We start from the raw sequence: 10,980 nt of genomic DNA on the forward strand, positions 1-10,980 counted from the left end.
CAGCAAGAACTAAGAAGAAAAACAACCTCCAAGCCAATTGTAACCAAAAAAAACCCAGCCCTCCACCCCCACAAGATGCACACAGGTAGAATTCAGGGGGACTGTGGACTCAGACATTTTTTTCCTCACCCATCTTTATTTTAATCTCTAACTGAATCTCAATGGATTCTTAATGTGGACAATGAACTGCAGCATGAACAGTTCTGGTGATTCTGTCATCAATAAAAACCACAGAGACTTTCATATCATAGCAAAATATCATCTGCACAGGCTCCAGCGCTTTGCAGTGACGGAAGTTCATCGCTTCGGCATGGAATTTTGCTTCTTACTACATTAAGCAGCATATCATATTCACAAATTAAGGGAGTCTAATACCATTGTGCTAACATTGCTCCAATATACTTTTTTTTTCCATAATGGGGATCAAATCCAGAGCGTCAGAGAATACTAGACAAATGTTCACCAGGCTACTGGTGGCTCACACCTGTAATCCTTGCTACTCAGGAGGCTGAGATCTGAGGATCACAGGTCAAAGCCAGCCTGGGCATTGAAGTTCATGAGACAACTTATCTCCAATTAACCAACAAGAAGTGGCACTGTGGCTAAAGTGGTAGAGTGCTTACCTTAAGCAAAAGAGTTCAGGGACAGCACCCAATCCCTGAGTTCAAGCTCCATGACCAACATTTAAAAAAAAAAAAATTAAAAAGGAGGATTGCAGTTCAAAGCTAGCAGGGGCAAGAAAGGCCGTGAAACTCTTATCTCCAATAAACCACCAGGAAGCTAAAGTGGCACTGTGGTTCAAGTGGTAGAGCGCTAGCCTTGAGCTGAAGAGCTGAGGGACAGCACCCAGGCCCAGAGTTCAAACCCATGACCAACAAAACAAACAAACAAAAAACAACAACAAGTTCTACTGAGCTATATCTAAGCCCATTTTTACACTGCCTTTTGAAACACTGACTCCAAAGAAGTCCATAGCAAAAAACACACACACAGAGTTAAGAACCCTTACAAAGAACCCTGAATCTCACCCAAGGCAGGTAAGTCCAATGCACCATTGAAGGAGCACTTCCTCACTGGTCGGGCCTAGAAGCAGGGCAGGTGATTCACAGGTGAGGAAAACCAAGGTGGGCTAATGCTGGATGCCATCTACAGAGTCCATCTTCCCACACATACATGATGGTTTCACCCCAGACTGTGGCCTTCACCCTAAACTGGTCCAGCCCTGATACTTCTTAAAACAGAAGTCCAGTTAAGACCAGATAAAGCTCAGGCTTTTTATCCAAAGAGAAATTTTAAACCCTGTCCTGAACATGTTAGTCTGTAGGCTGGGCTCTCCCTCCAAGCCTTTTTTTTTTTTTTTTAATTAAAGAAAGAGATAACCCCATCTATCCTTCCCACTTCCAGTCAGCTTTAGAAAGAACCTATCTGGAGCATCTGACAAGTTCCATCCCCGGAAGCTACCACTGACCACTCCTCTCTCCGGCCAGAACTGTTCTTACACAACATCTGGAAATGGGGGGGGGGGGGGGGGGAGAGGAAGAGAGAATAATCAATATAAGATGGTCCATGAAGAATAAAAGGGAAATCTGGATATGGTAGTGTACACCTGTAATACCAGCTACTCAAGACCCCAACTTTAAGGATCCCTTAGCGTTGTCATACTATCAGCTACTCCAGTCTTGGTTGGAGGGCAGCTGGTACAGACCTATTTCAGCAAATAAGCCAAGTGTCATCCTGGCTACACGGAAGTTATACAGGTAGAAAGACTGCACAACAAAATCTAGACCAGAGCCCAGCCAAAGGAAGTAACTAAAGCACAACAAAGGGAGACTGGGAGCATGGTTTCAGTGGTAGAGTGCCAGCCCAGCAAATCCGAGGCCCTGAGTTCAAATTGCAACATTAGAAAGTTCTTCAGGGCCAGCTGGAAACAGAGCTATCTCTTCAGGGGAACTTTCCCTCTCCTGTGTTGGTTCTCATGGCGCTCAACTGCCCTGAAGGAGGAGCTTGGCTCTGAGAGTGAATGAATGAATGAATGAATGAAGCATTCGCAGCGAGCACCACCTCGTGGACAGCAAACCACGGAGGATGCGGATCTGCCGGTCAGCCCTGACAGAGAAAGAGCATCATCGGATCACAGCAAAGGCGCATCGCGGCCACCCCAGTGCCCCGGTGATGCTGGGGGGAAGAGCTTTGCCGCCACGAGACGGTGGTCCGCTGAGGGTCACACAGGGGCCAGAAAAGGGAAACTGAGTCCACAGAGCAGCAAGCAAGAGGAAGCCCTGGGCTCTGGGGTCTCTGCAGCGGTTAGGCCGCGCCTCCGACAGGCTTGCGATCCCGCGCGGCGGGGCCGGAAACCGGGGGCCGAGCCGGGAGAGGGGCCCGGGAGGGGGGATCCGGGGCCCGGGGACGCGAACGGGGTCCGGGGCCGGAGCCCGGGCGCGCGCGGGCCCCGCCGCCTTTGTATCTCCCGTCGGGATCGCGCACTCCCTGGCCCCGCCCCCGGGCGCGCGCCCGGGGCCTGGGGCGGGAGCGGAAAGCGGCAGAGCTTTCCTAGGATTGGTTCACTTTCCCAACAAGGTAAAAGCAAAGCCGAGAAGTCAGCTCCTAACCTCCCCCAGGAGCCCCTACGGTCACCAGCTACCAACCTCCGGGCTGTCCCGGGCGGCGCCACGACTCCCCAACACCCCTCGGTCTGCACTTCCGAGTCCTCCGCGCGCGGGCTGGGCCGGCACCGCCCTGGGGATCGGCCCCGCGCGCGCCCCCGCCGCCGGTCCCGCGCGCGCCCTCCCCGCCGCCGGTCCCGCGCGCGCCCTCCCTGCCGCCCTGCCCGCGCGCGCCCTCCCCGCCGCCCTGCCCGCGCGCGCCCCCCGCCGCCCTGCCCGCGCGCGCCCTCCCCTCCGTGCCCGCGCGCCCTGCCCGCGCGCGCCCTCCCCTCCTCCGTGCCCGCGCGCGCCCTCCCCGCCGCCGGTCCCGCGCCGTTCTGCAGCCCCCCCCTCCAGCCCCCCGCCGTGTGCGCGCTCCGGTCCGGCCCGGGGAGTCGGGAACCTGGGCGCTCCGCAGGCCACGTTGCAGGGAGCGGGAATGGGGGCAGAGGGGGCGGGGGGCCCCCCAAGAGGCCGGCCCGCCTGGATCCCGATTTAAGAGCTGTGCCTAACCCGGCAGAAGTCACCTGAAACCCCAGTTGGTGGTCCCCCGCGTCGCTTAGGCCTCAGGAGGGAACGGGAGCGCGCGTGGCAGGCCCGGGCGGCTTGGTCGGCGGTGGCGAGCTTGCTGGACGCACTGAGCCCCCCGGGAGCCTCGCTGTCCCCCCCTCTGGTCTAGACAGCAGCTAACTTCGTGGATGGGAAAGCGGCGTGCAGAGGATCACTCCTGCAAATGGAGAGGGTAGATCTGGAGTGTGTGGTCCAGGGGTCATGTCTCAAAGGGAGGTGAATAGGACAGGGCTTTTATTTGGAATCTGATGCCTGGGGCCTCCAGCGGCCAGCCAGGCATCAACCTGCCAAAGTTCCAGAGATCGGGAAGAGCCCAATCACCTGGGCTCTCATTCTCACACACACACACACACACACACACACACACACACACACACACACACACACACACACACCTTTCAGGGATTCTTCCTCCAACAAAAGTGATGAATCTCCACGAGAGGGATGTCTCCTGAGGTCCATGATGAGTTACACGTGGCTAACTGCGTGCCTCAGGAAGCTGGAAAAACAGAGACTCATGCTTACCACAGTTCATCCAGCAATCATGGGAATGGAATGGGTCAGGAGTTCTTTATCGGACTGCAAACACTCTCTGGGAACCAGATTTGAGGCCAGGAGAGAAATGTTCTTGCAAATTTGCTGCCGCAGACTCATCCTCCTGCCTCAGCCTCCAGAGAATTGGGGTTAGAGAAGCCAGTAGGAAAACAGAATGGGAACTGCATAGCTGGTATTTCATATTCCCAGCCCCTACCACCTATTACTGGACAGTTCAATTATCAGGTACTAGTAAACTAGCCGCAAGTTGAACAAGTAAAAGTGCAGGTGCCAGGCACCGATGATGGCTCACGCCTGTAATGCTAGCTACTCAGGAGGCTGAGATCTGAGGATCGCGGTTCAAAGCCAGCCTGGGCAGGAAAGTCAGTGAGACTCTTATCTCCAATTACCAGAAGTGGCACTGCGGCTCAAGTTAGTAGAGCACTGGCCTTGAACTGAAGAGATCGGGGACAGCGCCCAGACCCAGAGTTCAAGTCCTGCGGTGGACCAAAAAACAAACAAAAAAAAAAACTACAGGGTTCCAATTAAAAATGAATTTCAAGCCAATGTCAAGCCTATACTCCTAGCTACTCAGGAGGTTGATATCTGAGAATCCATTTAGAGCCAAGCCCTTCCCCCACTCCCCACTCCCCCAGCAGACAAATCTGAAAGACTCTCATCTTCAATTAACCTGCAAAGGGCCAGAACTGGTGACAGGGCTCAAGTGGTAGAGTACCAGCCATGAACAACAACAACAACAAATTTAAAATAAACAATCATACAGTTTATCTAAAATCCAAATTTAACTGGGCAGAAGAGGAAGGAGAAGGAAGCCAAGGGAAGATTTCCCTCCCTCTTCTCAATGTACCACACGCAGACCCTTGAAGATCCATACTTATCTTGGAGAGTCAAGCGTCTAGGACTCACCTGACTTGAAGTCACAGCCACCAGGCATGGGTCAGATCTGAGCAGAACTGCCCAGGCTAGCAACATAAGCAGTACTAGGGAGAGACCTACCTGGAAGTGGGAAGCAAACCAGAATACTGCAAATTGAATAAAACTGATGATAATTGAGAGTGAAAAGAGAATCAATTTGCGCTTCAGTTGGTGTGTCTTTAAAAGCAAAAATATCAAGATGAATATGTAAAGGCCAGTCATTCGCAACCAGCCACATTTCGTAGCCTTATTTTAATTGTAAGTCACTAATCAGGTGTCTAGCTTGGGTGTCTGGCCTCTCAGTTCCTGGGGTCTAAGTGTCCCAGCAAGCAAGCCAGGCCTCCTGTCCCAGCAGACAGCGGTGAGCCCCGAGCAACAACTCTCCAGGCTTTGGACTGAGGCTTTGAGGGGATTAACCAGGCCAAACTCTCCAGGTCAGTCCAGATGCAAGCACAGAAATTCTGTTCATTCAACAGGGACACACATGGCTGTTAGACCAGAAAGGCAGCAAGACAAAGGGCTGCATTTCTAAGCTAAGATTGCACCTCCAGAGCCATTCTGTAGGACTCAAAGACCTTTGAGAGAGCCCCACTACCTGGAACAGGCTCTTGTCTGCTCCGCCTACAGAGAGACTGGCCCTGACATTATGGAGAGTTTTCCTAATCAACACGGAATCAGCATTCACCCAGATCCCAGGAACCCATCAAATATATACAAAATAACTAGCAAGTAATATATGCCCGATGATAATAAAGGATAGTTCAAACAACCCATAAGTTACTGCTGAATATGGACTCAGTGTAAATTAAGGCAGAGCACAGTCCAGTGTCTTCTCTTCCAAAGAAGCCTTCTGTAGCCACTGAGACAAAATGAATCCCAGCTCAGAGGCTCTCTGTTCTATCCTTTGTCATACGCTGTGTTACTCTCTCCTGTGTTCTGTAGTGCTGACAATTCTCTGACCTTCTCTTGCCTGGTCACATACTATTAATGCCATTATTGGCTGCCTGCAGGGCAATCCATTCGAAGATTGTCGAAGTGTTGGACACTGGTGGCTCACACCTATAATACTAGCTACTCTGGAGACTGAGATCTGAGGATTGTGGTTCAAAGCCAGCCTAGGTAGCAAAGTCCATGAGATGCTCATCTCCAATTAGCCACCAGAAAACCAGAAGTAGTGCTGTGGCTCAAACTGGTAGAGTAACTAGCCTTGAGTGAAAGAGGTTAGGGACAGTACCCAGGTCCTGAGTTCAAGCCTGGCAGAAAAATAAAGTGTCTCATAGACTTTGCTGCCCAGACTGGCTTTGAACCACAATCCTCAGTTCTCACCCACCCAAAAGTAGCTAGGTTTATACATGTGAGCCACCGGCATGTGGCTTAGTTGCCTTTTTAATCAAATGGAAATAACATGTCCTAAGAGTAACCAAAATAATAAGTGGGAAATTCTAATTGAATGTACACTGATTGGAACTTTAACTGGGGTCTTATGTCTCTGTGGTTCCTAAAACCATCAGTCTATTCTCATTGTTCCCAGAGAGAAAGTCAGTAAGACTGAGAGCTTAAAAATCTGTTGAATGTCTAAATGGATTTATTTTAAACTCGTAGTAGAGACAACAGCTTGAAAGACAAGACTTCTCATTTCTTCCCAGTGCTGTACATTTTGAGACAACACAAAACACGCGTGTGCTCTTTTCCCTCATTTTTGGCCTGGCGCCCCGCACCCATCCTTCTGAACGGAATTAACCACTCAAGACAATGTTTTCCAAGCAAGGGGCTGAAACCTACCATGGGGTCATAAAACAGATTTATTGGGATAAAATACCCAAGTCTGTTGCAAGGCACTCATAAATATTTCTTCACGAAGCTGCTGCCTGCCTGTGCAGTAGGCATGTACTATCATGGAAAATAACGTGCTTCTTTGCCATGCCTTTTTATAGGGGTGGTACCAGAGTTTGATTTCAGGACCTTGCACTTTTCACGTAGGTGCTCTACCACTTGACCCATACCCTCGGCCCTTTATTTATTTTTTGTTGGTCATGGAGCTTGAACTCTGGGCCTGGGTGCTGTCCCTCAGCTCTTCAGCTCAAGGCAAGCGCTCTACCACTTGAGCCACAGCGCCACTTCCGGTTTTCTGGGGGGTTATTGGAGATAGGAGTCTCACAGACTTTCCTGTCCGGGCTGGCTTTGAACCGCGATCCTCAGCTCTCAGCCTCCTGGTAGCTAGGATTACAGGCGTGAGCCACCAATGCCTGGCTCGTTGGCCCTTTGTTGCTCTAGTTATTTTTCAGAATAGGTTCTTACATTTTCTGCCCCCACAGCCAACCTCAGACAGTTACCCTCCTACTCATACCTTCTGGATAAGGGGATTATAATGTACATCACTAGACCCAGATTGTTTTTCTTTTTCTTTTTTTTTTTTTTTTTTTTGGGGGGGGTCCGGTCGTGGGGCCTAAACTCTGGGCCTGGGTGCTGTCCCTCAGCTCTTCAGCTCAAGGATAGCACTCTACCACTTGAGCCACAGCGCCACTTCCGGCTTTTTTCTTTTTGCTTATGTGGTGCTGAGGAATCGAACCCAGGGCCTCAGGCATGCAAGGCAAGCGCTCTACCACTGAGCCCCCTTCCCAGCCCCCCCCCCAGCTTGTTTTTCTAGTTAACTGTTTTCCTATGCTGGACTTCAACTGTATACCATCTTCTCAATCTCTGTCTCCCAAGTAGCTAGGATTACAGGCATGCGCTACTATGCCCATCCTGAAAAAAAAAAGAAATGTGTTTTCTACTGTGGTCACAGCCAAGCAAATCTGTGCAAGGCTTGATGGCAGGGAATACATGTCACCATAGTTCCTGGGTGAACTTCTGCACATGAGGCTGTTGGAAGAGCCAGATATTCATGGCCTCTGGGGACTGCACAGAGCCTGAGGCACATTAACAGGTGAAGGAAAGATCTGAACATTGTCTGTGGCCACATAAGGGATATGAATAAGCCAAAAGCTCTGAAGGAGCTGGAGTCTGGATAGTTAGGATGGGGGCAGGGGAGGTGTTGTCAGAAACAAGGACATCAGGAGTTATGGCTGTCCCAGGAAGTGAGGGAAGCCAGCCACTAGTGGACTGGATGTCACTATGGAGCGGGTGAGAATATCACTATACAGTGGGTTATTGCTTTCTCCCCAAGTGAGCATGATCCATTTTCCCCATCAGCTCCTCATACACACACACACACACACACACACACACACAGAGCCTCTGCAGCTACAGAGAACCAAAGACTATTCAGGAACAAGGAGAAGGAAACTCCTGATTAACCACTCCTTTAAAAAAAAAAAAAAGGAGGGAGCACTTTAAAAATAGAATTGACTGGTTTTATCTTGAAGTAGGGAAACAAAACCACCAAGCAGACATTGGGGGTTCAGTCAAGGATCTGAGGTCAGGTCTAAGAAAATAGACAGGCTTGCATGCCAGGCTGTGGCTGTAGAAAACATCAAAGCTGATGTATTATTAATGAGACCTTTGGAGCTGGCAGTTTGAAACGCACAGGCGGTCTTCACAAGGGCCATTTCCATGGAATGGTTAGGACTCAAGCCAGCTGCGAATGAGGTCAGGATGGAGTGGTCAGAAGGAGCCACTCTGTGGAAACACTGGCAAGGAGGGCAGGCATGGACGGTATAGATAGAAGGCTTAAGGGCAAGTTAGATTTGTTTTATGTGCCAAGTTGAAAATATATAGGCAGAATTTGTAAGCACACGAAAGGGCTCAGAGCGATCTTTTAGTAAAAGCAGGAGCCAGTGTACATTGGAAGTGTGTGTGTGTGTGTGTGTGTGTGTGTGTGTGTGTGGCGCACCCACAGAAAGCCTTGAACTCAAGGCCTGGATTCTGTCCCTTAGCTTTTTCCTCTCAAGACTGGTGTTCTACCAGCTTGAGCCACAGCTCCGCTTCTGGCTTTCTGGTGGTTAACTGGACATAAGAGTCTCATGGACTTTCTTGCCCGCGCTGGCTCTAAACCATGATCCTCAGATCTCAGCCTCCTGAGTAGCTAGGATTACAGATGGGATATGTTTTTACCTCAGGTGAGAATGCGTCTGATTAGCCAAAGAAAGGCAATGTCATACCACGGGAGCTTTCCCTGTGGGGTCTGTAGGCTGAGAAGGGAATGGGAGGGATGATGCCGGTCTCTCAGCATCCCCACAGGACCTGAGAAAGTCAAGAACCCCGTGGGAAGGTTCCAGGTCCCTCCTCATTCATGATTACCGCTCCAGTTCCTCTTGATTTCTATCCCACTGCTCAGTGGAGCTGACTTGCCCAGCTCTGTTCCCTGACCATGGCTATCTGGGGATCATCTTCTTCTGTGTTTCCCACAAGCACTCCAGTTTCCCAGTCCCGTGGGACAGCCCGACACAGTAACTCAAGTGGAGAGATGAGAATCGAGGCGAAGGCTCTTGGCTATGAGAGCCTCTTACAGCTAGGCTTTCCCAGGGAAACAAGGGCTGTCTGTCTCCCTCTGGCGCTTTCCCCAGCTCTCCCACACCCTCCCAATGTCAAAGGCATCTCTGAGAAGGAGGCCATGACATCATTTCCTTTGGGGTCATCCAGTCTCACCCAAGCTGCATTTGGCCACTGGCTCCTGAGGAAGTGTCCAGCTGGAACTCATCTCAGAGGCTTTGAGGATGTGGACCATCTTCACTTATCTACCTTCCAAGAGCTCCTTTAGAAGATAGGGTGCCTGCAGGGATACAGAGAGACCACTAGGTGGCCTCCTGAGACCTTGTTTGTTACTGTAGGTGATGGCAGAGACCAAACCCTTCAGGACCAACTGTGTTGTTTGGAAGGGAGTTTTTTTTTTCCAGGAGGCATTAATGGGGAGGCAAAGTTTAAGGGGAAACTAGGTGCTAAAATATCTCCATTTGCAACTCAGGTAAGCCAGAGGGGTTTGTCTTTCATGCTTGGGATAGAAGAAGCTTGAGACAGCAAGGAGCCGAATTCCCTCGATACTGCTAATTATTTTTAGCTCATCAGATAGTTATTTAGGAAAGAAAGTGAATCAGAAATGAGGATGTTGCAAGAGATCTCAACTCCTCCCAGGGCTGATTCATGTTCACTTTCATTCATAATCACAAATGGGATGCCTGCCTGCCAGGTCCCACATCCTAGGCTCAGAAGATGTAACCATGAATAGCACAGACAAAACTCATGTGCTTTGTGGAATTGATGTCTTAGAATAATGCTTATACATATTTTTTTTTTGTTGTTATTCACAGGCAACTTCTCCAGTGTGGACAATTCTTTGTTTCTATGACAATTCTCTTCCTTTCCCCTGTCCTTCATATGTGGGGTAATAAGACCCAGTTAATGCTCACATTTATAATTCTCGCTACTCAGGAAGCTCAGGTCTGAGGATCATGGTTTGAGACTAGTTTGGGCAAGAAAGTCCATGAGATTCTTTTCTCCAATTAACTACCAAAAACAAACAAACAAACAAACAAAAGCTGCAAGTGGAGTTGTGGCTCAAGTGGGAGAGTGCTAGCCCTGAGCAAAAGAAAAATAGCTAAGACAAAGAGTACAGGCCCTGAGTTCAAATCCCAGTACCCGAACAACAAAAGATCCATTTAACCCACCAAAATTGGCTAACACACACATTTCCTGGAGTAAGGTTGTGTGTGTGTGTGTGTGTGTGTGTGTTTTCTAGTACATGACCATTTTTAAATGACGTTTTGGAATTGACAAACCTCTCTTCTCTGACCATCACCTTCCTCTTCATCATCTGAGAGTCAGAACATACCATCTGCAAGCTGGGCTACTCCTAGGGCAGAAAGCTCATTGGACACACTGGAGATCAGAGACTGAAATGCACAATTGGAAACTAAGAAGGAGAAGTGTTCCAAAATCCAGGAATGGAAGAAGAATGTGGAAAACAAACAAACAAACAAACAACTCAGCCTATAAAGGTGTGGCATTTCTAAGCACTGCCAAATTTCTTTCTCCAGCCAAACCAAACATGACACAATGGAAGCTAGCTTCCATAGCAAGGAAGTATAAATGCTGAACCATGGAAATCACAGCTGAGTCTGGGATGTGTTTGACGAGGTCTGCAGAAAGGTGGGGTACACCTTGTACCACGAGCAGGCTCATGAGGCACACATGTAAGAACTAGTTTGGAAAAAGGCGGTTCTGCTTGTGAGAAATCATACACCAACCTGGAAGTCCCTTTGTGGTAATCTAATCCATCCTTTCATTGGACTCATGCAGAACTCAGGCATGCCAAGGAGAATGCATTACCCAAGACCCCGGAGTCAAAACAGACAACAGTGAG

General features: G+C 49.6%; 1 protein-coding gene across 1 annotated transcript in view; it reads right to left on the minus strand.

Moving 5' to 3' along the window:
* The window catches only part of Hhat (hedgehog acyltransferase), a 225,429-nt gene extending 222,700 nt beyond the window's left edge, over nt 1-2,729 (minus strand). Inside the window, exon 1 of the mRNA XM_042681974.1 lies at nt 2,646-2,729. The gene's annotated coding sequence lies outside the window, so the exon portion shown is untranslated. The remainder of the gene's footprint in view (nt 1-2,645) is intronic.
* Nucleotides 2,730-10,980: the final 8,251 nt, after the last annotated feature.

Source organism: Dipodomys spectabilis, unplaced genomic scaffold (genome assembly GCF_019054845.1).
Source record: "Dipodomys spectabilis isolate Male_0828 unplaced genomic scaffold, ASM1905484v1 ptg000069l, whole genome shotgun sequence".
Classification (NCBI taxonomy): Eukaryota; Metazoa; Chordata; class Mammalia; order Rodentia; family Heteromyidae; genus Dipodomys; species Dipodomys spectabilis.